General features: G+C 40.6%; 1 protein-coding gene across 13 annotated transcripts in view; it reads right to left on the minus strand.

Annotated features, from left to right (window-relative positions):
* Positions 1-24,067, minus strand: part of CHST8 (carbohydrate sulfotransferase 8) — a 188,108-nt gene that overhangs the window by 21,771 nt on the left and 142,270 nt on the right. Inside the window, exons 2-3 of one of the 13 annotated variants that reach the window (XM_048316326.1) lie at positions 4,707-4,788; positions 1,101-1,185 (exon numbers count right to left, since the gene is read on the minus strand). The exons of 11 other annotated variants lie outside the window; for them this stretch is intronic. The gene's annotated coding sequence lies outside the window, so the exon portion shown is untranslated. The remainder of the gene's footprint in view (positions 1-1,100; positions 1,186-4,706; positions 4,789-24,067) is intronic. One more of the 13 variants, XM_048316328.1, reaches the window with a different exon arrangement.

Here is a 24,067-nt window from a genome sequence, read left to right on the forward strand (position 1 = left end):
TATATTTATCTGTATTTAAAGTCTTCTTTAACAGAAATAAATGTCCAGATATTCATGACATGTAAAATGCTACTACTAGTTCAAAACTATTAAATAAAAACTTCTTCCTTCTATACATCACCTTTATTGAAATTGAGAGACATAGTAATGAACACGATATCCTATATTTTTATAAGAATACTGCTGATTTCATTCCAAGGAAACATTATTTTAAATTAACTACAAGTCTCTTTAGTGTTTTAGAGAGTAAGTTACAGCACTAAGAGCTCAAATCTTGTTAAACACAGTCTAATAAGAGCAGAAGATATTTTAGTTGATTTTTAGTGTCCACATTCAGAGGTAAAAATAGAGAAAGTACACTTATGGCAAAAAACAACATGGAAATAGTAATGTTTTTTTCTTTCTTTCTACAGCAGGAGCTGTTATTTTTAATATACATGAAACACTTCAGGTTTGGGATTTCATATTTTTAAAAAAGTATTCTAGAAGCTCATGCAGTCCATAGCTGGGTTCTGTACTGAAAGCTGAACCAGACAGGTTTTTATGTGGCTCACTTCCTGCTCAGTCAGCTTGTGCAGCACCCCCGTCTCTCGCTGAATTATGGTGAACCTGCAAAGCAGCACGGGCATGAAGGTGCTTGTAATGCTGACATTCGTTTCTCATTGATCTTTACAAGAATCGTTTTGGTTGGAAACATCCTTTGCAATCACCGAGTCCAACCATTAACCCGGCACTGCTGAGCCCCCCACCAGCCACGTCCTTAACTCCATGTCTTTTAAATACCTCCTGTAACTTTGCAAGCCTATAACTCTTTTAAAAAGCATGTCACTAGATAGATATTGAAAGGAAAATCCTGATGATGGCTCTACAAAACCAATAAAACTGCCTTTATGAGCTTTTATGAAATTTTTTATTGCTCAGAGGGTCTTAGTCTCGGCAGGCAGTGAACCACCTTTAGACACTTAAAACCTGTTTCTCCCAATCATCTCCAGAAGTCATTGCCTCTGTGCTTACAGAACTCCACTCCTGTGAACATATTTGTTTTCTCATCGAAATTTCTGCACATTAAAGTCAAAATACAAAATGTTTAACATATGTACCTACTCCAGTGTTGCTAGCAAGTGAAGAGGTCAATGATGGCTCCTGGAAAGGGAACAAGTTTCTTTGTTTTCAGTACTACAGTAGCTAAGACAGAAAACATTAATTTTCATTAATCACTTCGCTATAAATCTCAGTTTAATATCCATTTCAGATGTTCTAGATAAATCCTTAACCTTTCAGTTGTTCCCTCTTGTAATTCTGTATTACTGATGCATCTTGGCAGTGACAAATGGCACTGTTAGACCCTGAAACTACTTCTTTTCATGTTCTTCCTCTATGTCTTTTCTTTAGAGGGAGGAGAAAGGAACAGGCCAGGGAAGACAGTTTCAATACTGATGCCCATAAACAGCATCCTTCTTTTCTTTCTTTTTCTCCCCTTCCTCAAACTCTGAGCCTGACTGCAAAAACCAGAAGTTGCCCTCTTAAAAAAAAAAAAAAGAATCAGTATGTTGAATGATAGAAACCATTTGCTTGTCTGGGTAGGAAATTAAGCAATGTTAGATATCAATTAGTCATTCACAGCTCTGATCCACTCAGTGGGTAAAGGGGAAGGTTGTTTGATTTACTCTGGAATTTCTGGAAAATTCTTAGGAGGTTCAATAACAAACTTTTACTTGCAAAGTTTAAAACATTAAGGTAGAATAAATACTTGGCAAATTTTAAGACAACATCCAAAATAAGGTACTTGACAAACTTAAACTTAGCAAACTCAAACTTAGCCAACTTGAACATATCCAGGCACAACAAGGCACTCAGTAGGACATTGACTGGAACTTCTAGTCTGGTTTACAATATATTCCTAGAAGAAGAAGTTAGGAAAAGAAAGAAAGAAAGACAGAAAGGAGAAGAGTAGAAAAGTCACCATCCATGGATCCAGCAACAAAGTTTGATCATTGCAATTTCAATGTCCATTTGTTGAAGTGATGGTGAAAGTGGCCAAAGTCTTCATCCATCAGTGGTGGGGGAAACACAAAGTTCCGTGGGTTAATGCACATTCAGGTTTGGGTGAACACCCAGGTACCTCCCCCGGGGGAGTTTTGCACTGTCTGATGTCACACTGTGGATCCCGGGGCACTTTGGGGGCTCTGATGGTTTATGGCCCCTTCTAAGACATGGCCCTGCCCCTCCCGGCAGCGCAGCTGAGCCAGGCATGGCCCATGCGAAGGGATGGAAACCTCCAGCCCTCTGTGTGCATGTCCCGGGCCTGCCCCGGGCGGGTTCCCAGAGCTGGGCCAGCTGTGTAAGGGAGGGCGCTGCCCTGCTCCAAAGCCCTGTCCCACCTGGCCGGATCTGCTTCCGATCGGCCTCTGCCCTTCCCTGGCTCCAGGCCCGGCTCGTCCCCTCCGGGCTGGGTGCTCCCCCCCTGTGCCCCCGGGCGCTCCCTGTGCCAGCAAAGGCCCCGCTGCTTTTGCCGGTGGCCAATGGTTTGAGCCATTAACCTGGAACATTTCAGTCTGTTGGGGTTTTAGGAGTTCTCCTTATTTTCTTTTTCTCTTAAAAGAATTTTCCCCATATATGTTGCCAGGGGGACAAATTACTGGGTGCTTAAGAAAAACAAAAGACCTTGGCCACAGAAGGAGGGGTCCATCTGGCTACTCTCTTTCACCTGGGGTTTTCTCCTGTAGGGCGGGGGATACCTTGAGATTTGAACTGGGAAAAGGGGTTGGGTACAGCCCCTGGCTGGCTGGTGTTCTCCGCATTCAGAGGGAGAGGAGGGCTCCCATCGTTGTGGAGGGAGTTTCTTCGCTGCTGCAGGCTTCTGCAGGCTTCTGCTTTCAGCTGCCTCCCTTCTACCATGAGTGGAGCTTGCTCCCTGGAGCAGCTGTTGCACCGGGACCCTAACACCCCACCTTACTAAAAGAGGGTCCTGTTCACCATCTGCTGGGGTGGCTCAGGGAAAACCCCAGGATTCCCAAGCCCGCTTTTCCTTGCCCCGCTGGGAGCCGGGCTATGGCCGCCCTGCCCCCACCGTTGCTTTGAGCCCTCACTACTCTGTAGCCCCGCACGTCCTGCCTGCCGAGACCTCCGGGGGGTTCCACTGCAGCTCCGGAGTTTGGATACATCTCGTCTGATACCTGGGATTTGTGCTCGTCCCTGCCGTTCCAGCCTGCTGTTCCTGAGGGTCCAGGATCGGCTGCCCAGGGGTTTGTGAAGCCTTTGTCCCATCCCTTCCCGGGATCCCAGGGCACCGGTGCCGCGTGCTCCCCGAGCTCGCTCCGGAGTGCCCCGAACTGCACCCGAGGGGAAAGGGCCTGACAGCCTGTCTCGGTTTTGAAAGACAGGTGTCTGCTAAGGAAGACAGAAGCCCCCCTTGAAGTGGCAGATATAACCCCTTTTCCCTCCAAGTTATTATATTTTGAAATCAAAGGCTTTTAGGCAAAGATGTGGGAAATAGGAATAACAGTTCTTTACTATTATATTTCTATATGTGTATAACCAGTCAAACAAACAGCAATACCTATGGCAGTAACAGCAAACAATCACAAACCCAGTGCCAGCCTTCTCGGCTGTCAGGCCCTTTCCCCTCGGGTGCAGTTCCGCTCGCAGCCGGCAGGGGCGCTGGCGGCTCCCGGTGAGCAGGGCAGGTGCGATGGTTCCCCCGCGGCTGCAGGGGGCGCTCCGGAGCGAGCTCGGGAAACCCGCGGCTCTGGTGCCCTGGGATCCCGGGAAGGGATGGGACAAAGGCTTCACAAACCCCTGGGCAGCCGATCCCGGACTCTCGGGAACAGCAGGCTGGAATGGCAGGGACGAACGCAAATCCCGGGTGGCAGGCGAGATGTATCCAGGTGGGAGAACCCCACGGAGGCCCAGGCAGGCAGGGCGAGCAGGGCTACAGCGTAGCGAAAGCTCGAAGCAGCAGCGGGGCAGGGCAGCCACAGCTCGGCCTCCAGCAGGGCAGGGAAAGCGGCTTTTGGGGTCCCGGCGTTGTTTCCAGCAGGAAGAAAGAACGGCCGAAAAGAAAGAAGCAGCAGCTCCTTTCTCTGCAGCTTCTCTCTCCGGATGCTCAGAGCGAACTGACCCCACACCCAGGTGTAGACAAAGGAGTAGCCAGGCCCGCCCCACCCCCCTTTTTGTCTTTCTTAAGTACAGCTATTTGTCCCCTAGCAACATGCATATGGGAAAAAATTTCTTTAACAGGAAAAAACTAAGACTAAACTAAAACCCCAACACAGCCGAGAAGGCTGGGACTGGGTTTGTGATTGTTTGCTGTTAGTGCCATAGTTATTGCTGTTTGTTTGACTGGTTATACACATATAGATATATAATAGTAAAGAACTGTTATTCCGATTTCCCATATCTTTGCCTGAAAGCCCCTTAAGTTCAAAATTACAATAATTCAGAGGGAAGAGGGTTCCATTTTTCATTTCAAGGGAGGCTCCTGCCTTCCTTGGCAGACACCTGTCTTTCAAACCAAGACACAGTCCCTCACAGCCTTCCAAATCACTTAGGTCCACCAACAAAGCATGCAAAATTCTGAAATAATTAGATTGTCTCCTCAGGAAGGAACTGCCACATGTCACTGCGATCATTTGCAATGAGTTTTTTGTATTCTTGCAATAAAGGGTCTGATAGCATAGCCGGCACAATGAGAAAGTGATGCACACCTTCTTACAGCAACCAGAAACTCCAGAAATCGCTCCTTTTTGCCACATAGGTCTGGGACCTTTAAAAAAGCTGCCAGTTGTCCTGTTGGAGAGAGAACAACTGTGACTGTGAGAGTTAACAGATGTTATGTAAGTAGCTAATTTGAGTTGGACTGGAATTTACTTGAACTCTGAAACTTTTGGGTCTGCCCCAACTTTGCCACCACCTGATGGGAAGACTGGCAGACAGGTATAATAACAGTTCAATTTTAGGAATAATGTTATTCCAGGTGACAAAGTGCAAATGTGTGGGTAGTTAAACAACAAAGCTCTCTTCCAAAGGACAAAATAAAAAACTGTACTACTTTTTTTTCAGTTTAGATCCAGGTGAAAACAGGATTTTGATTCAAGATTAGAGTGTAAATTTTCATGAAATGAAAACACCAGATTAATTTAGGAAGTTCTCATTTTGGGAATATTCAGTTTCTCTTATAATGGTATTTCCTGGAATAGATATTTTATGACTTTCAGAAGTATCAATATGTTTAAAAAAACCCAAATCAACCAATCCGCCCACTCAGTCTACTAATGCAATATGAAGTGTTTTCATTTTCCTTGTGTATTTCCTGTTGTGAAGAAAACAGTACAGGCAATTAAAAAAATAAGCTAACATGTCAACTCCTATGTATTGTACAAATTTTGTAGCTAACAATATTATTAAAGTGTCATGAAAGAGCATAAAACTGTTAGATATAAATCCTTTAAATATTTTTTTTAAATGTTATTTGATAGGAAAACGTTTGTTTGGGATAATGGGAGATACATTTCAAAATCTGAGTTTCATGTGAGAAATATCCTTTGTTCCTTGTCTGCTGGTGAGGAGCTGTCCTGATAAGATCTGTGGCCTGAGCAAGCCGAGCCCCGCGCTGGGCTGAGCCCGATGGCTCTGCAGCGCAGCCTGGCAGGGCCAGGACAGGGCACGGAGCTGCCCTGTTGGGTCCAGGGCTCCAGCTGCAAGGCTTGGGCTCACCTGCAGGAGACCAGCACGGTGACCTCTTTGGATGTTTGGAAATGGATGTGAAAGTCATTCAAGAGAAAGGGATCATGGAACAGGGCAAAGAACAGCTCTGGCTTCTCAAGAGAGACCTGTCTGCAACTGCAGGCACATTTAAAAGAGCTGAGTTCATTCCATGCCTTCTAAGACCTGGCTCCACCCCTAAAGTTCCATGGTACTACCAGCTCAGTCTTGTTTCTGGTTATTGGTTTAGTGGGAATAATCTTTCTTAACAAGCTCTCAAGGGTGCCACAGAACTGTATTAATATTAAGCAAAGGGCTTGGAAATTCCCCATTACAATGTGGAATATAACAGTGAAGATAATGCTTTAATAGAATGGTTTTATTTGTCACAAAAATAATTCTGCAATGTCTCTTTGAACAACTGCATTTTTTTTTGGTGCTATTTGTTAAAATATTTTTAGATGCTCAAGTGAAAGCCTAAACACGCTGTCATCTTCAGACATACTCAGGCAATTAGAGTGCAGCTTATGTTATTGTTTTATAATTCAAGTCTTGTGAAGTCATAAATTAAGAAACTCATTAAATTTTCAATTGCATTAATAGGAAAATTCAACTTATTAAATTCTTTTGTAAGTCCTAATAGCAAAACATCGGAAATACATCTATTTTTTTTTTCTATCTTTGTTAAATCTTGTTGCCCAGATAACCTTCTCTACCTTCAATATCAGAAAAATAAAGTAATAGGAACATAAACTGTAAAAAATACTCTCTCTTACATGGAGTTTAACCTTAATTCCCTTTGTCACATTTTAAAGAATTTCTGAACAAATTCCATGACTGCTAGCCTTCCCCAGAAATAGCTGCAGGCCTCTCAGCATCTCTGTGCTCTGAGCTTGGAACTGCTTTGTTCTACCAGCATTATCAAATAAAGACTGATAACACTATTTTTATTTGGCAGTGCATGACACAATTTGATGCTATGGGTTGAGCTATTTTAAAATAAGGGTGGTGTTAAAATTATCTCTGTTTTCACTGCAATTGGAAATGGTAAGTGTATGTATTTAATGAAGCTTGCAAATATGAATCTGCTCAGTGAGCTAAGTCTGTACTGGTAGAAATCACTTCATATCCATTAAAGTCACAATGACTGGATTCACAGTTGAGGTGAATTTCCTCACTTCATGAAGCTTTCTCTTTTTTTGTACCTGCTAATGGTTAAAGCCCAAATTATTTGAAAATTAATATAGCTACACCCAAGCATGTATATTTTTTCCACTCTGTTTTAGTATGTCCATGTTATGACAGTACGAGAACTACAGAAATTCTTCCTTCATCTTAATAGGTGTTGTTGGTGTTTAAATTATTCAGTGGTTATCTGAGCTAGTGCCAAACTGTAGTGAGACAGACAGAGAAATGATCATGAGGAGGCTTGAGATGCTTTGCACATAGTACTCACTCACTCTAGATAAGTATGTATGAAGAAATAAAAATATTTGTCTAGAAAATCAGGAGACTTTGTTGTAAGAGTGAAATTTTCTATGAACAGTAGACTAACAAGCTTCCTGTTGCCTGCTACCATTCCAAAGAGTGGAAAAGCTGTCTTCCATATCTGGTACCTACCCAAATCATAAGTCTTAGCTTTTTGTCCAATTAACTGTTCAATCTGGGCAAAAAAAAAGGCATAGGGCAAAAACTACTTCTGCATTTTTAAAAGCATTTCTAGGGCATCTCTTTCTGAACTTTTTGCCCAGGTGCACAAGTCCAATCTCCTCAGTGAATCCTAAACCCCTATGGGCTTCGAGCTCTGTCATAGGGACCTATTCAAATTCCCCAGTTGCATCTCACAGCAGGACATTTTCGTAAATGATCTTTTGCCTTACAAAGGTAGGTGATATTTTCAGTATCAGCTCTTCCTATCCCTCTTGCAAGACACTTAGGTATCTAGCTGCAAGGTCAGCTACATTTCTCTTTTTCCTTCCATGAAGCCTAGTAGGGGTTTTTTTGCAGGCAGGAGGAGATGAATGGGTACCAGAGGCATCAGCAGTCTTTTTTGGTGTGTGGGGAACATGGAAGCAGAGCTTCAACTGAAGGATGTCTGTGGGGTTTTATCACTTAAATCTCTAATGCTGCTGCTCCTATAAATGATTTCATGCCAATCAGTGCTCATGGAGTTTAATAAAGCTGTAAAGCCAAATCATAATCTGCTCTGTTCCTTAACTGGGGAACTCAAAATATTGCAGGTCACTGGGAAAGGCAGTATTTCTATTCATGCTTTTATGAGGTGATTTTCCTCTGCCTCTTCTTATGCTAGTGTCACTTGGGAAATGAAGTGAGTTGCCACAAAAATAGGATCAAAAGACACTTTCAAAACATGTAGCAAAATAAAATTAATCAGATTTGTCATTTTGCTACTTCAAGTCTCAATTTTATTAGACTAAATTTATGGTATTTTTGAGTCTGACTCATGGTTTTTGATTGCTCAAGATTGTCAATATGACACATGTGGCATTTCTCTTTTTGTTTATTTTTTCCCTCCTTTTCTATCCCCCCTCCAGACCCAGAGTCTGGCAGGCATGAGTCTGCACGGGTGCACCACATCATCCACTGCCTCTAGCCAGAGCTCATGGTAAAACCAGAATATTGACTTTAGACAGGCTTCCATATCTTCCTCACCTGTTTTAAATAGTTTATGCAAAGGTTTAAAAAAACAAAAGCAAAGCTAAACAACAGCAAAAATCCCCAAACAAAAAAACCAAACCACAAACGAAAAGCCCAGAGTTCTGGTAATGCACTGCCTGTCAGAGTGTCCAGTTTGTTTTCTTTTCCTTGTGTTCCTGTCCAGTCACATAAACCATGAGTCCATAATAACACAGAGCTCTCTTTGACCTGTGACATTCTTTATTCTCCCTCTCCTTATTGGTGTTTACTTTTAACTTGCTTCTCTCAAACTCAGTCAGAACCTTCCTAGTAACTCTTCCTTTTCTCCTGTCACCAAATGTTAATTAATGAATATTATGACTTTCTCTGGGATTCAGTCCATTTTGTTCACAGTAGCCACTATGAGGGTGTGTTCTGCATTTGTGCTGAAATCAGTGTTAAAATACAGGGATGTTTTTGTTACTGCTGGGCAGGGCTTACACAACGTCAAGGCCTTTTCTGCTCCTTGCCCCACGATGGAGCAGGCTGGGGGTGCACGAGAATTTGGGAGGGGACACAGCCGGGACAGCTGACCCCAAATGACCCAAGGGTCATGTAAATCTGGGGAACAGGAGGAAGGTGGGGAACAATGGCTGTGATGACGTTTGCCTTCCCAATCACTGCTGAGTGTGATGTGGCCCTGATCTCCTGGCGGTGATCAGCACCTGCCCATGGAAAGCAGGGAATGAATTCCTTGCTTTGCTTTGCCTGTGTGGGCAGCTTTTGCTTTACCTGTTAAACTGTGTTTATCTTGACCGTGGGTTTTCTCCCTTTTATTTTCCAATTCTCTCCCTGGTCCCACCGTGGGTGGGGGAAGTGAGTGATCCTTGTGTGGAGCTTTGTTGCTGGCTGGGGTTAAATCCCAGCTGTGAAGTTCTTTCTTTTCTTGAGAAAGAGGGGACCACCCCCTCACCTCCCAAATTAAAAACACCACAGCAAAACAAAAACCCAACCCAAACCACCAAACAACCAAATCTAATGAATGACATGAAGATGCTGTCTACCCAGTTGAGACTCTACAAAAATTCTCTGTTTAATCCAATGTAATCTGACTTGCTCTAGGATTTTCTGTAATATTTGCAGTATCAAAGACCTTCTTAGATCACTGTGAATTATATAATGAGGGTTTTGCTTGGCTTACTGAAGTCTTCAGAGTGACAAGAAAGACTTCAAATGAATTCTGATGGGGTTTTCACGATAAGGTATTTATTCCCAGAGCTAAAGATTGTACCACCCTCAAGATAGACAAGCATATCCAAACACTGGAAGTTGTACATTCATGATAATGAAGATATTCACAGTAAGGAAATAATGGTTGGTAGAATTTCAGCACATTATTCCTCTTTCTGAAATGTGGAAGTTCCTACACAAGGCAGGGTTTTGTTGAGTAGGTGGTACCAGCAGTGAAAGGGCTTGCCCTTATTTTGTTTTGAACCAGAATAGCTCAGTCTGTGGCAAGTTGTTCTTCTTGTTGGAAGCTACAATCCTGTTTGTAGTTCCAGGCTTGCAAGTATCACTTCTGCTTGCTGTTATTTGGAGGGGTATAATAAAAATTGACATACAATGAAGATCACCTGGCTCATGCTCACGGGAATAGGATTTCACAAAGAAATGTGGAATTTCATGTAGATATGTGATCCGCATTGAAGATGTACTTAAGTTTGTTTTTCCTAATCAGTGTCCTGATTAAAACTGTTTTCTTTGATTTCATTTAAGCATTTATCTTTACATTATGTCGATATAACTGAACAATGTGGTTAAACTACCTGTAGATCTGTGCAATGGTTTCTTAAGGACGGTTTGTTAGAACAATAGGTTCTGGCTTTTCTGTTTTTTTCTATTGTCAATTGGAATAATAAGTTTTAGTGTAGCTTTCCACTGACTGATTTGAACAACCCTGCTGCAATAAAGCATATTAAATAATTTCATTAACCTTGGCCTAGACTTGCACTAAGAAGATCCTTAATTGGGCAAGTGCAGCACAGATGTGAGGTCTATGGTTACTGCAGCTATGCCACTCTTCTGGCAATGCGTCATTTTTAATGTGACAGCTGTATTCCAGCAATCAAGGGTTACAGCTTCTGGCAGTGTGAAGTTCTCATTATGCCATTTCTACTCTGCAGTAAAATAATAATTTCAAAGCAAGCTGCTTCCATCTCTTCCCTAACCTGAGATCAGAAGTCCTCCTGTTTATTTTTTTCTGACTTTTCATCTAATCATTATCTGCAGCAGCTGGGTTTGTGTTTAAAAGTTAGTGTTCTGAGATTGACCTAAGGTATATTACTTATTAAAAAAAAGGTGTTTGAATATTCAAAAATACATAAAAGTAACAAATAAAAAGCTGTTCATAGTACATTTCTCCTTTGAGCAAATGAACTGGGAACTGCTTAAAATCATGGGAGATTTTCTATACGTAATTGTCATATACACATTATTTTTATGAACTTGTCTTCCAGTTGCTCTACGAGCTATTAAAATGAACACTTTATATAATTTTTTTCATGATGAGAATTTAAAAATAAAAGCCATAAAGTATCTTGAGAAATCGCCACAGCAAAATCTGAATGGTTTCACTTGAGACATTTTAAGAGGAATATTTTTATTTTTCTTTATCCTGAGATAGTGAACTGTCTTTGAAGCTGGATTGGCAAACAAGTGAATTGATAAGAGGTTTTCTGCTGCTATAATCAAACTTGCTCACATTTGCAGAGGTCAAAGGCTACCCCTTGGTCCACTTTCCCCCTTCCCATTTCTGAGATTGTTCTGGGCACCTGAGCAACAGCTGAAGGAGGGCAGGTTTGGTTTTTTTAATGTCATAGATCGCAGAATCAGGTAGTCCCAACTAAATGGCAAAGTAATGCAAAAAAGCATGAAACAATTCTAACTGCATGACCAAAAATAAACCCAGCTTTTCTGGGACTAATAACTACAGTTGGTGACAGCAACTGCAATGGAAATTAGAAAAGCATCTGTCCTGGGTGCTGTTGTGAAGCCGCTTTATTCCCTCACCGTGCGCTCGGTGCCCAAGGCCGCTGTTTCTTTAGGATGGGCCCGGGGCCGGAGCCGCGGAGCCGAGGGGCCGGTGAGCGGCTCCAGGGGCTCGGCAGGCTCGGCAGGAGTGTGCTGGGAGTGCTCTGCTGCTCTTCTGGGTTTCCTTTGTGTTCCAGCTAGCTGGGAAAAGGTTCTGTTGGGTTTTTTCTTGTTCTTCTTTCCCTTCCTTCCCCTTGCCTCACTGCCTCCCTTCCCTCCTCGCTGGTCCGGGGAGCCTGTGGGGTGGTCCCAGTTGGTCTGAGCCCGGGGGGCTGTACCCTCTCCGGGAATTTGTTGTATTTTGAGGGGTTTTTTATCCCATTGTACGCTGTTTTGTTTGTGTGTTAATAAACAGTTTGGTTTCTTTTTCCCACTTTTCACTTCTTGTGACCCATTTGTCTCATTGATGGAGGAAAAGGGGAGGCCCTTTTCCCTTCGGGGGAGACACTCACTCCAGAGTGTTTCCTCCTGAAGATTTGTCTCAAAACCCGAGACAGCATCTTGTGAAGAGAATCACTTTTCATCAACACCTGATTTTTAATAAAGCAGTGCTGAATTTTAATTTGTAATTCAATTTCCTTAATGCATGCATCTTGTGTAACCAAGAAATCAATATCAGATGGATGTATGGTTTTTGCCTCTCTATTTTAAAGGTCATGTACTAATTCAAGCAGCTATAAAAATTAACATATTTCAGTAATTTTAGACTAGATAAGATTTCTCTGCAGCCTTAAGAAAACTATACTGACATGCTTTTGGCAGCAGAATAGGATGATACGTTGCTGCTATGAGACAAACCAAATACAGAATCTTTATTAATAATCCTGTTAATGTCTCATCTAATGCAAGGGAAATGGTAAATAAATTGTGGCTTTAACCCACTGCTGAGCTTCCAATTACTGTTTTTCTTCCTATCTACTTCCAATATATCATTTTTTTAATATGACTGAAATGTTCTAACAATCAAGGCTTAGGATCCTAACAGCATGAAGTCCTCATTATGTGATTTCTGCACTACAGTAAAATAATGATTGTGAAGCAAGCTGTTCTCCATGTCACACTTAGAGAATAACTCACAAGACTACCCATTTACCAGCTTCTGGTTATGGATTCAATTACTTAATGCCTTGGGTTTGTGGATGTTGGAATCATGTCATGCATCTGTCTTGAGCTGCACCATAAAAAGCATTCAAAGTGAATAAATTACAGGTGATGTTCCCCAGAAGCACTCTGAGGTTTTTGCTTTTTCCCAAAGCTGTTCCAGGCTTTGTCTTCTAAAAGTTTAATGAAGGGTTTCATAAACCATAAAAAAGCCCACTAGAATGTCATGACCTTCTTTCATTTTTTGATTCTGTGCAAAAATTTCTGTTTTCCACAAGTAACAGGGAGAAGAGTATTTCACTTGAGAGTCAGCATTTAACTGGTATGTTCTAGTCCCAAATACATATTAAACAGAACTGTAGAGGTAAGTAAACAGTATTTTAGATGCCTGTGCAGGTCTACGTAAAGAGAGATTTTATTTTTCCAAACAAAAGTTCTGTGTATCAGATTAATATGTTTTGCCTCCTTCAGTCTGCATTATAAAATTGGCAAGGAGATGAAATCATAAATACTTAATTATTAGCAAGTGACTCTTACAGCTGCTATATATCTGCTATTTCTTGTATTAAATATATATCAGGGGAAAATTCAGGGTGTCTGAGTGTACTTCATCTGACCTATAGCCCTATTATTTTTCTTCCTGTTACTATAAAATTAAGGCATGCATTTATGTAAGGCTTATTTGGCTGACTTCAGCAGCCTGCCAAGTATTCCCTCCTGTGTCAGACAGTGCAGTCTTGAATTCAGGACCATGCTTGTTGCCTGCAGTCCTGGGGTGCCAGGATTAGACCTCATACATGGACTGCATTAATAACTCATTTGCTCTATAAAATGAGGTTTACATGCTTCAGAAAATGGTGGCTATTCTCCCAAAGGGTGAAATAGATGAAGAATTTGTAGATGTACATACATTGTTTTGACACTCCTGCTGCATGTGAAACGTGTGCCTGGTGGGTACAAAGTGGGAGATACTAAAACACCTGAGGAGTTTCTAGTCAATGTGTGCAACTTCCTTGCTTTTGAGGTATTTTACCCATTGGCAAGAAAAGAATCTCAGTAAAGTGATGGCTTGCTCAGCTCCAGACAGCAAAGTGTGGATCAAAGGAGACTGGCACTCAGGTGTGACACTTGCAGTTAGATACTTGGGTGTGGGGTTTTAACAAAGATAGGTAGTGACATTCTTGTGTGCTTTTTTTTCCTCTCCCTAACTGCTCTGTTTTTGTAGCTTTCCAATTGTTGCTCTCCTGACCTTTGTTTGACACCCCTGTCTTACAGGATCATTAGAGAACAAAAAGATACAGTTTCATGTACCATTAATTCCTTACAATGGTGGTGTTTTATCTCATCTCTCGATACTGTTCCTTCCAGTGTTATAAAAAAACCTAAGCCTTTTCAGTCCCATTTCACTTACCCCTCCAAAAGGGATGGATGTTATAACCAATTTTGTACCCCATGGCTAACACTGTGCTCCAGCTGCATTCCTTGTGGCAGTATCAGTGAGGAATTGAGTGGCCATGTTCTCATTTGGCTGTGCTATTGTAGTTAATAGAAGAACATATGTATGTGAGCTAATAGGCAACCTGTTCTAGAGTCAATGCCTACAAAATCATTACCTTGCAACCTACTGAAAGTGTGAGAGTTGTCTGCCACACCTTGGTCTAGGGAGTGTTTTTTACAGTAAACACACTGGGCATCCATTTTAATGTAAATTACTTAATTCACTAGGTATTATAGATATACAGAAGGATAATATTTAGTGGAAAATGAGCATAGAGAAAAAAGAATGAAAGGGTTCTAGGTACAAACAGACTCAATAGAATGGGAGAGAAATAGAAAGGGTTGTGAGTGAGGTAGCTGGATTTCATGTGATTAAAGAAACTGGGAGGTACCGAGCCTGGCAGGACAAGACGCAGAGAAAGGCTGTAGCATCATCTCTTTTTTCTCAAAAGCTTATGGTGTATCATTGTTATAGACAAATGTAGTTGTCTATAATATGTCTGATCCAGTTGGAGACTGGATCACTGCATTCCCTTCTCTTCCTCCGGGCTGCATCAACTAAGTTATGAATTACTGCAGCCTCTGCATGGGTTTCTGAAAGCCTTGCAGCAACAGGAGCAGAACTGTTCTTGACCCAGTGAGCAGCCATTTTCCAAGGAAGAAGCTCATATGGCTTCACTGATAGAGGCAGCAGCTGCAAGAAGTGTCAGCTGCCTGCAGATGCCTGGGGACCTTTCAACAGGACAGGTGAGATGTGTCTTGTGGCACAAGAATGAGGAAAATGGGATAGAAATACAGAGAGAGTGTGTCACAAGTGGAAATTCTCTGAGAAGTTGGCTGAGGTCTGGGGAGCTTCAGGGCATGTTACAGTCATGGTGACTGTGGAGAATTTTTAGCTAGATAAAATTCTGGGAGCAGAAAAGTGTGGGGTTGGCTACCCATAATTGTCCCAGGAGATTACCTTTCTCTGCTTTTCCTCTACTGCTTCCTTGCTGATATTGTTAGAAACATGGCAAAGCAGCCACTCCTCTTCAACCCTGTTTTGCCTTCCCAAAATTTTCCTTTATGTTACAGGTTATTTAAATTCCACTTTGAAAAAAAGCTACTGGTGTTCATCACTATCCCTCCATCCCTGTCTATAAACAGTCTGTCAGAGGCTGCAGGTGAGCAGGGAGAGTTCAGGCTCTGCTTCCCTGGGGTGGGATGGTCAGACGCCACCCGAACCTGTGCCTTTGCCTTGTAGGATGGGGGGTTATGAAGCTGAGGGGCTTTTCATCTTGACTGTTAGGACTGACAGAAGTGTGATGTGATGGGTTGCTGGGGTTGTTTTCAGTTCTCATTGCTGAGGTCAATCTTTTCCCATCCTTTCTTTGTGGTGGCCCCTCACACCAGGAAAGCAAAAGCTGAACTGAAGGGATATGTTGGATAGTTGTGTGAATTGGTGCAGATATTAATTTAATAAAGAAAAGTCTCTACTTCAGTCATGGCCCTCAGTGTGTCTTCTCTATCAAAGTCAGTGATTTCCTGTAGATTTTTATAGTCATCCTCCAAAGCTTAGAACAGAAAAAGAATCATTGCTGTGATGGGTTTGGGAAAGGATAGTGTTCTCTTAAAACATCATAGAATAGCAATTAACTTAATTGCCTCTATAGTTCACAGAGATACTTTTTGTTTGTTCCTCACTACAGGAATACAATTACATGATATATGATATAATGGCTGTTTTTCTGAAGCCATGATGCATTGGCACCAGATTTTTATCCACAGTGCTTTAACTGGCTCATACAGTAAAGCTGGCTGTTGTTCTACAGCCAGAACTCAGTGTGAGGAACACTGGCTGTATGAGATATACCTGGCTGCTGAGCTGAGAATTATAGGTCAAACTACATTGTGCACCTAACTAATGTCAAAAAACCCCCCAAAAGTTCAAATAAATGGGCCATTTATTGCAAGACAATCAAGAGGCAGAATTGTGAAGGCTAACATTTACAAAATCCCAGCTTGCTTTAATAGTTCTACACCTTCTAGAAAAAACCTTGGGTTTCCATTCATATACTGCACTAGAGCTTGTCTCTTTTGTGATCACTATCTTCTTTCAAAATAGGAAAGGCATTATTGTGGATTCGCCTAAATGGAATGCTTGCTGGAGTGACTGTTATGGACTCAGGAATCTGTTATACCCCCAAATTAAATTCTAACTATCTATGTAACATATCTTTAGTGTTGTTGTGTAACACTCTGTAGTGTGAAGCATATGAAGTTTCGCAGACATAATTGCATTTTTATTGTCATATGCTGCTAGCTCTTCAACAATCTCTTTGCATCCTCTAAGTGTCTGCAGTAATTCTGTTTTTAAAAATAATCTTACATTTGGGTAGTCTTAAGGCTTTAAATTGCATAATGTTCGGAGTACTTTGCAGAACTGTTACCATAAATATGCAGAGACCTTTTCTTAGTCAATAAAGAAACCCAGTGAGCATGTGTGTGTATATATGAGTTTTCTAACTGCAGAAACATTACATGTACCACCAGAGTAGAAAAGGCTCTTGAACTGTTGCCCTTGCATGTTTTGTTCTACAGCTGAACATACTATTAAATCAATCGGGGCAACAACATTTGATGAGACCTATTGAACGTAGAATTTTCACAATGGAACTGCACAAATTTATTTAGCACAAGCATCTCTTTAACTGTTAAACTGTGAATAAGTGTGTGACCTCTGCTGTAACACTGGTACCTGCATAATGAGATTGATAAAATCAGAAATATTAACTGGAATAAAAAAATGCAACAGGGATATATCTGCCTGAATCCAGTCTTTGCTTTAGCCTTCCTGAATGCTTGGTGTCAGAGTGTAGTTCATTGCTTCTCAGTTTAGAGGGGTATGTTAGTGCTGTTTAGGGCTTCTGGAAGAGGCTGCTGCCCCATGGATAAACCACAGGAGAGCCACTCCACTGGGCTAAGTGTCAGTCACAGAAAGTGAAAACATTAACTAGAAAGGGACAGATATTTTGTAGGGCCTGTGGCAATAGGACAAGGGGTAATGGTTTCAAACTAAAAGCAGGTAGATTCAAACTAGGTGTAGGGAAGATATTTTTCATGAGGAAGGTGGTGAAACAGCAGAACAGGTTGACTGGAGAGGGGATGGCTGCCCCATCCCTGGAACCATTCAAGGTCAGGTTGGACAGGGCTCTGTGAAGCCTGAATTCATTGAAGACGTTCCTGCTTATTGCAGGGGGGTTGGACTCGATGACTTTTAAATGTCCTTTTTGACTCAAGCCCCTGTATGATTCTGTGGCAGACAAAAGTATCAAGGTGTGAGACAGGCAAGTGGGCACTGCAGCAGGGCACGAGTGTCCTGGCAGCCACCCCACGAGCCCAGCTCCCAACTCCTGCGGGCAGCGGTGTGGGAAATCCCTTTCAGGTACACTGTAGGTACTAAACAAATCACTGGCAGTCCTTTTGCTCGAATATTGAAGTTAGCCTGTCGTAACATTTGCCAAAATTTCTCTTGAAATCCTGTGGATTTTATAGATTATAGATTATAGGTTACAGATACTCTAAGATAAAATGCCACACAGTTCCCTGGAAAAGGGGAAGTTTGCAGTTAAAAATACTTCGTGTTTAATGTTTGAGCCAAATGCAAATATATTAACAGTGGAAGGCTCTGATTTGGACAGGATGCAGTTTTCCACCTCACAGTATTCGTGTAAATTACTTTTTAGGAAAAGTCATTTGTAGAAGACTTTTATCTTCTGATCTATAGCAAGGGGAAAGGCAAAGAAAACTACCAAAGGGGCCTAAATAAAACTAAAATAATGATAAAAATGAAGAAAAAACCCCAAATGTTTACATTTATGATAAATGTTCTTAGTCAAAATAATCATTATAGGATTTTTTCAGGGACACCATTCTGTTTCTGGGATGTAAAGAAACACCAAAAGCTTCCATCTCACTGATGGCTATGCAGTACTGCTAATTGTAGCAATAATTTCTCTGCTGAGAGTGTCTGTATGAAGCAGAAACCATTTAGATGATTTCTTTTAGGCCAGTGAACCTCCATTTGATGGTAATAATATTTTGTTTGCTACAGCCCTGTGCTGGATTCAGCAACCTGTAGATGAAAGGCTCCATATCCCATGGCCAGTCCCCTGAGTTAGCCCGTCCTGGCCTGTTTTTCTTCTCTTCTTCAAGCAGCCGTTTCTGCCTCTGGAGTCATTGACTAAAACAAGCAGCAAAGAAATCATTTGGTGGTTCGTCTTTCCACTTGGGTTCAGTGATCAGGATCACAACAGAAATAAGTGTATTGAACCGAAAGGGCCTTTCTGCTTTTCTTAAATGTTCTCCATGATAGAAGCATTACACAAATGCTGTGTATTCCAATTAAACTTAAACAGCAGCTCAAGCAGGGAGCAACTGCTGTGCACTCACAGGATAAATCAGCTTTCCTACTGAGCTCCACAGCATAGTTAAAAAAGGGAAATCCATTTCAGCAACCTCCATAAAACACAGATGCATTTTCTTTCTGTCTTTCTTAACATTATTATGTAGCTTTTTATTTTTTGTGGGTGCTGAATACCTATGAGTCCATGTGGGGTCAAAATCCTTTTAATTTCAAAGAGTCCTAAACAGCAGTATCATGTCTGCTCCATGTTTTTCGGGCAGATGATGGAGCACGCTGGGCTTACCAGCTTTGAGGTTTAGTTCTACTCCAGATTCCCTGTGGGGTGTTAGGCAAGTCATTCTTTCCTGCAAATGGAAAGAATAATGATTGTTTTGCTGTTTGGCTCTGCTTCTGCCTCAGGCAGAAAATCTTTGGGCCAGATATATTTTTTTGAGCTGTTTAACCCACTCTTACTAACTGAGACCTGAACTGTATTCCAGCTGGGAAGGGCTATCGAGGGAGCTGAACCAAATCTGGTTCATTGTCACCATGTTAATTTCTATCTGAGCCATAACTGCACCTGAGCCTGTGAAAATTGGCTCATTTATGAATAGAGAGAGATCCAGTTTGAGTATCTGATTATATGGAAATATCTACAAAGACAAGCCCCCACTGGAAAACCCCCAATGTACCAGCCACGATCATTGTAGCACTGTTGGACACATTTTAAGATAAAAGGTGTTTTATATGCTTAGCGGAGCAGTCCAGTGCTGCTATTTCTTTCATGGAGCATCAACAAAATGCACTTTTCAGTTGGCCAGCTACAAATACAGGAGTCACCCTTGGATATGTTTCCATTTGCCTCCTGCTGCTGTGCTGAGGATGATGAGGCAGAGCCTGAACTGGCACTGGCTTGTGCCGGGCTGTGGCCAGTGTCCTCACAGCCAAGGGCCCAGCCAGCTGTGCCCTCCTGTGGTCCCCAACCTGACCAGAAAGAGAACAGATTTAATTAAAGCTATCATGGAAGTAGCACTGCATAATATCTTACCCTGAGTGAGAGCCAAAGCCCCATTTGGTGGAGATCAATGTAACTTCGTATCTTTGAAATATATAGTTTTCCATGTTAAATGTAATAACTGAAATTTCATATCAGCAAGCCTGGTTGTTCCAGGCACAAAATGAAAACCAACTCTGTATTTACTGAGATAATTTCTGTTGTCTGAATGACTTTATAGATACATGTAAGAAAGACTGATGGAATGAATTATAGTCATAAAAAATAGCAAGAGTAACACACATTTCAGGTTTTTATGTTGTATAAAGGAAGTCTTGATAATTCAGCTTGACAAAACCCACTTTTTTCTTTTCTTTTTTTATTTAAGTTTTATCTTTCATTGCCTATGAAACAGAGATGAGGACAAAGAAAGATATTAACAATTAATTTCCCTGACTCAGAATAGGAATGATTGTGAGGCAGTAGGATGCCCTGTGCACTGCAGAAAGTGGGGAGCAATCAACAGCAATGAAATTTTGAAGGTCTGTAATTTTACAGAATATATTGTGTGCAGCTTTTGCAGTAGGAGGGAAAGTTCTGAAGCATCCATTAGTTCTCACTAATTGCCAGATTATGTCTCCCGAGGCACACGAGTAGCATAAGAAATCCCCAGTGCTGCAATGAACTAACAGAGGAAGTTGCTACCTCAGAGAAGGAGACAGTAACAGACTTTGGAAAGGGGACATCTGCTGTATTTTTTTTCACATATACCTTCTTGGTAAGCTTTAGAGATGATCATAATGGCCATACCTGACATAGTAATCTCTTAGAAAAATTCTACCTTTCCAAGAAACAGAAAAATAAATGGGCATTAAAGGTTTTAAATTCTATTTAGGAGAGTTAATATTACACAATTGAAAACATTTTCATTTGCTGTTATTTATGATAAATCAAGAAGCAGCAATATTTTTGAATTGTTAATTAAGTTGGTGTTTTGGGCATTTCAGGTGATTTCTGCTAACAAGGGTTTTCTCCAAATTTCACATGCTGTTGATAAAGTGGGCCATTGTTTGAAAAAAAGAAGAGATTTATGTCTGCCTTAAACAGAATAAAAGGTGTCTGAAGATTTTGAATGAGTGTAATTAGCCAGTAGCCCTAAAGTAGAATTACTTTTTGATATGTAGTTATGAGTCTTGTGTTGTGTTTTATGGAAGTAGGAGAAAAAAGGGAATAAAGCCAACATAAGACAAAAATCTGAAAGCAAACATACTGCAGCAGGATGAGTGTTTATAGGAGAGCTGTCAGATAATGGTGTTGAGTTAATTATAAGCAAGCCTATGAATTTTCTCTTTAAAGTATACAGCACCTTGGACTTGAAATGCGATTTATTTCCTGCTGATATCTTATAGCAGAATGGTCTTTTGCAAAGAAGAAATACTTTAAAAAATATTTAAAAGTTGGTTTGTTGAAACACCCTAAATACCACTGAGAGATTATTTTTAATTAGAAATGTATGAAAATTAAGTGAAAAATCCCAAGCCAAATTTTAGATTTAAATTCCCCAAGTAAACTGTTCCTTGTTTGACTGGAAAGAATATATTTTCCAAAACCAGCTGGTTCTGTGCTTCAGACATACTGATGTTCAACTTGGAGCAGATGTAATGATTTTCCAGCAGTTTTTCTGGAGTCCTTTCATTCCCAAAGTCCATGGTAGTTTTTTAGGTGGTCATTTTCAAGACCTATTGGAAATGGCTCCAGGTGCACTTCATTGTTTCTGGCTTTTGAAGAGGTGAACTTTTGTACGGCAATTTGTTACATTTGTTTCAATACAAGCAACTCCTTTAAATGCTGTTGATATTATTTCTAGAATACTGGGGTTTCCAGACACAGTCAAATATGGGGCCACTCTCTACAAACTTTGCTGTCTAAGAGAAAACTTGGAGACAATGGAAACAATGAAGGCATGGAAAACATTCACTGCATAACTTTTTGTTCCCAAGCTGAAAGAGAAATTAATTAATGATAAAGCTTGACAGTGTTTGTAAAGCTTGAGCTCTTCTGTTGAAGGCTGATATTTTTCATTGTCTTGCACCGTAGCATCTCCAGAAATACCCTGTGAAATAGGAGAAGTCAGCTGGCAGCCACGGTGTCAGCCCAGTTTCATGGAGAGCTGTCGGGATGGCAGGAGGTCACAATGTGCTGGAATCAAAAAGACATCCCAAGCTGGTTTCCTCTTTCCTTTGAAGCATAACGCATCCTGCAGCTGTCAAAAACACACAATCCACTCTCAGGAAGCAGAGATGATGAGACTAAAATGCTTCTGGTTTGAGAATTAAAATACCATAATTAACTGTGTGTGTTACTCAGGCCATGTGTTACTGACTATCTACACTCTTACTGGGTCCATTTATTAGTAGGAAAAATTAAACATTTTTAAGGTTTTATTGATTTGTTTTCATTTGAAACATTCATTGCATCTCTTCTAATTATGAATTGAAATGTGCTGGATATAGCAATGGAATAAAAGGCCTTCTGTAAATGTAATGATATTAATTTTAATTTATCCAGTTTAACACAAGATTTTTCCCAAGGATTAGATAGCATTCTTTTTAATGATTTGAATAATAACAGTTGTTTCTACTAAACAAAGTATGATTACTGTTATGCCTTATTATTATTTTAAACAAATACTGTGTTTTCTACTGGTTTAGGAACAATTACAAGAACAAGGATTGTAGTCACACGATCAAGTGCCAAATGTGGATGCTTTTGCATATTTGAAATAATTAGAGCTGAAGAGAGACTCTTCTTCTTAGAGAGACTGTAATTTTACAAGAATTATATAAATAGTGTTTTGGTATAAGTGAGATATTTTTATAAATTCAAAGTGTCAATTTTTTTCCCAATTATTTGCACAATTCATCATTAGAGGCTTTTGAAATTAAGAATTATTTTTATCAGGGAAAATTGAAACCTTTTTTTAAGACTGAGAAGGACATTTTGATGATTTTGGCTGAAATTTTTCTAGCAAGAGAGACACAATTTGAAGCATTTCACTCTTCACTAGGCATTATTTTTCCAATTGTTTAGTGAACAATTCATATTGAAATAGATGGGATGAGATGGGCTGTAAAAAGTTTGTATGGACAGACATGGTGATAGTTGTGTCTGAATAATAAAATATCATTTATGTTCCTTCCTCTGCTTCTGCTGGTTGCAAATACGTTGTGCTGTAGGCACCATGGTCAACCTTAATTCAGTTGATAGATGCAAAGTGATTTTGGTTTTAATTTTTTTTTTTTTAAGAATTAAAATGCAATCTATACCTCAGTATCTAACATATGAATACATTGAAGTGTCAGCATTAACTGTGCCATTCCATCATGCAGCCTTGTGACCCCAGCTCGGCCAAGGGGCCCTCAAGCCATCGGGATTTCCCAGTCAGGCACTTCTGACCTGCTGGGTTCCAGTCTCTGCAGTTTGTTGAGTGGCCAAATCTGAATTACAGCACAGTTGGGGTAATAGTTATGATTTCTAAGTGCTAAATTGTGATTCATTTCCGTAGCTAAAACACTGTATGTTTTACCTGTAAATTCAGAGTCTACTCGAGAGATTTCAGAGCAAAGAAAAGATTTTCTTAACCTTGTGGCAGATGTGTATTTTGGCTTCTAATTACTATCTGCACTGCAAAATAGCCTTGGATGAGGTTTCTCATCCTTCCCTTGCCCTGGATCCCAGCCAGTGGAACTGCCCAGGATCATGGTTCCAGGCTGGCTCCCCTGCTCTGGCTTCTGTAGATTTTTAGGGGGAGCAGCTTAAGATACAGAACTCAGTTGTCTTCCATGAAGTTGGTAAGAGCTTTAGTTCAGAGATGATATTTAACCCCCATTGGATAGGACTCTACCCAAGTAAATTCACTGTATAAAAATGAGGGACAGATTCAGCAGACATTTAAGTTGTTGGCTTCTCACTGACTCTAGTTTTCTATGTTTTTTCTTGTCTCTTTTAAGTTTTCATTTATGTAGGAGGGTGTCAATACCAACTACCAACAAGCATGCTGGGCTGCAGGAACATTTAAGTGGTGGTTAAAAGTCAAAAAAAGGTAGGACCTTCTGTGCAATTGCCATGCATTGTGCTCATCATTGTGAGTACTGAGTCTTGGAATTTGTATGTTGAGACAGTTCTTGAAGGAAGACTTTTTAAAATATAAAAACTCTTTAGTTTTGATACTTGTAAAACAGTATGTTTTCTCTCTTTTACTAAATACTTTCCTTCAAGGATTTTTTCGTATTCTTTGATATTGTCATTTATAATTCTACCTACCAAGGCACTGTGATCTTTAATATCTATTAACATCTAGTCACTGCAAGACTGCCTTAGTGTATTAGATCTCAAAAAAATTTGCCAGTTATTAAATATCTATCACAAGGGTAGACATAACCCTTAATTAAAGCATAAAGGAAAACAATAATTTGCTAGTATTTAGAAAAAATGTTTATAATAGGCTGACATGCTCCAGTTTTGGAGTCAAAAGAAATGAAAAGAATCCTGCTTAACTCAAGGTTGCAGAAGAGAGCATGTTAAAAAGGGTTTGTTTCTGAAGTGTAAGGCCAAACTGTTTATGCTGTTTAAATGCTGTTTAAACTTTGAAAGGCTGAATT

This window comes from Corvus hawaiiensis, chromosome 12 (genome assembly GCF_020740725.1).
Source record: "Corvus hawaiiensis isolate bCorHaw1 chromosome 12, bCorHaw1.pri.cur, whole genome shotgun sequence".
In the NCBI taxonomy this organism is placed as follows: Eukaryota; Metazoa; Chordata; class Aves; order Passeriformes; family Corvidae; genus Corvus; species Corvus hawaiiensis.